The sequence below is a fragment of the Enhydra lutris genome, unplaced genomic scaffold (genome assembly GCF_002288905.1).
Source record: "Enhydra lutris kenyoni isolate GAN:26980312 unplaced genomic scaffold, ASM228890v2 scaffoldscaffold66, whole genome shotgun sequence".
In the NCBI taxonomy this organism is placed as follows: Eukaryota; Metazoa; Chordata; class Mammalia; order Carnivora; family Mustelidae; genus Enhydra; species Enhydra lutris.
Window position 1 is genome coordinate 12,285,280 of NW_019154150.1, and position 2,861 is coordinate 12,288,140.

Here is a 2,861-nt window from a genome sequence, read left to right on the forward strand (position 1 = left end):
TGCCCTTTTTAACCCTGATTCCAGAGGCAAGTGGCCCTGGATATCTCCATATCCCAGGCCCCAAGAATTTGTTTTTCCTCTTCTGTAGTCTGTCACAGCTATTAAAGTTTGTGAGTTTCAGCCGGCTGGAAACAGTGCCCAGTGCCTTTCAAAAACTGATTTGTTCTTGTCTGCCTCAGACTTAAGGCAAATTATTTAGAGCAGAGCTTTGTGGAAGGAAATGCTCATCTGACCACTACAGATAAGGCCTGGTAAGGCATGGGCCAGAAAAGGACAGAAGCAAAGCTTTCAAGCTCTTGTTACATTCAGTTTCCAGAAATATATTACAAAATATTTCTGTCACAAAGAGTAGAGCAAATGGTACCTTGTCCCTTTATTCCCATCACCGAGAGGATTATCAGGATCTTGCTCCCCTTTGTCTTCCTACTCTCCCCTTTACAAAGTCTTAAAAAGCAGATTCCAGGGGCGCCTGGGTGGCTCAGTGGGTTAAAGCCTCTGCCTTCGGCTCAGGTCATGATCCCAGGGTCCTGGGATCGAGCCCCGCATCAGGCTCTCTGCTCCTCAGGGAGCCTGCTTCCTCCTCTCTCTCTGCCTGCCTCTCTGCCTACTTCTGATCTCTCTCTGTGTCAAATAAATAAAATCTTTAAAAACAAAAAGCCTCAGCCTTCAGCTCAGGTTATGATCTCAGGGCCCTGGGATCGAGCCCTGCATCTAGCTTTCTGCTTAGCAGGGAGCCTGCTTCTCTCTCTCTGCCTGCCTCTCTGCCTACTTGTGATCTCTGTCAAATAAATAAATAAAATCTTCAAAAAAAAAAAAGCAGATTCCAGACACAGACATCACACCATTTCACCCTTCCATAGTTCATCTCTAAAAAATAACGAACATTTTTCTTACGTAACTACATTATTATCCCACCCGGAAAACGTTAACAAATCTGTTGCATATCATCCAATACCCAGCCCATAGTCACGTTTCAAAATGTCTCAAAATGGATTTTTTTAGGGGAGCCTGGCTGGCTCCGTCTGTGGAGCAAACCCACTAGATCTTAGGGTTGTGAGTTGGAGCCCCACATTCAGTGTAGATGTAGGGGATACAAAGGCAGAAGGAACTGTAGATAAGATTAAGTGTCCTTGGGGCACCTGGGTGGCTTAGTGGGTTAAGCCTCTGCCTTTGGCTCAGGTCATGATCCCAAGGTCCTGGGATCAAGCCTGGAATGGGGCTCTCTGCTCGGCAGGGAACCTGCTTCCCTCCAACCCCCACTACCTACTTGTGATCTCTGTAAAATAAATAAATAAAATAAAAAAAAAAAAGTGTCCTTAAAAGCTGCAGCCCATTGACAGATACTTGAGGCAGGCAGAGTATAAAGTTCCTCCAGGAAGCTCCCACCTCTTAATGTCAATGCCTTGCTAGATGAAAAGCAACCTTAGTTTGACAATAGCAAGGTCTCAGGTTTCCAGAGATTCTTCTTTAGCATATGAAAATCCTTTTGGAACTCCCCGGAGCTCGATCTCCCTCAGCCTCAAAGTAGGTCATCAGTTGCTGTTCACAATCCTGGGGCAGCAGCAGCCCTAGTACTTTATGTACTTTCTGCCCTTGAGTCCATCCTCATGCTTTAATAAAATCACCTTTTTGCACCAAAGACGTCTCAAGAATTCTTTCCTGGCCCTTGACTCTGGACCTCACCAGTATTCCAAAACTACATTATAGAGATTATTTAAAAATAAAATCTTAGAGGTGGCTCACTTGCTTAAGCCTCTGACCCTTGGTTTGGGCTCAGGTCATGATCTCAGGGCTGTGGGATGAAAACACCATGGGTTCCTGCGCAGCCGGGAGTCTGTTTGAAGAGTCTCTCCTGCCCCTCCCCCAACCTGTGTGGGCAGACTCACTCTCATATATTTTTTTAAATATTAAATCTTGAAAAGAAAGGAAAACTATTTTTTTAAAGATTTTTTTTTTTATTTATTTGACAGATCACAAGTAGGCAGAGAAGAGGCAGGCAGAGAGAGACAGGAGGAGGAGGCAGGCTCCCTGCTGAGCAGAGAGCTCGATGGGGTACTCGATCCCAGGACCCTGAGATCATGACCTGAGCCGAAGGCAGAGGCTTTAACCACTGAGCCACCCAGGCGCCCCGGAAAACTATTTTTTTTTTTTACAGTTGGTGAACTGGAATTAGGATGCAGACAAGGTCCTCAGATTCCTTCACCAGATCTCCCACAGGGTTAAGTAATTTTGAGTTCTTGAGGGCCTTATCAAATCAGAGAACCTAATGGCAGTGACAGCAATGGGCAGTTGCCAAGCCGAGATCTGCTCCCCAAAGCAGTGTCCCTTCCATGCCCCCCAGGCTGAGCACTGTGCATTTCCAACTTCTTGTTGACTTCAAATTCTCGTCTCAATTTTTTCACCACTCCATCTCCAAAATAAGCTGGCTGAATGCAGTAGTCTCTAGGTGTTATTTTAGCGTCCAAGGTCTTCCCAGTGGTTCTTCCAAGTGGGAGCCAGTGGATTAAATAGCTGATAAACACTCTGGATCTAAGATCAGTGGTTCTCAAAGGAGGCTGCACATTGGAATCAACTGAAGAGCTTTAAAAGCCGCTGATGTCTGGGTCTGCCACCCGGAAATTCGAATGTAATCAAGCTAGGTTGTGGCCTGGGCACGAGTAGTTTTAAAAGTCACCCAGGTGACCCTAACGCGCAGCCGTGGAAGAGAGCCACCGAGGAGCCCACCTGACTTTTCCTAAACCAGCTCCAAGGGTTAACCCGGAGCTGGCGGGCGGGGGCGGGGCCTCGAGAGCGGGGCGGGGCGGGAGAGGAAACACCTCCGGAGAGTCCCGGTCACCGCGGCCAGTGCGCTTGGCTGTTGC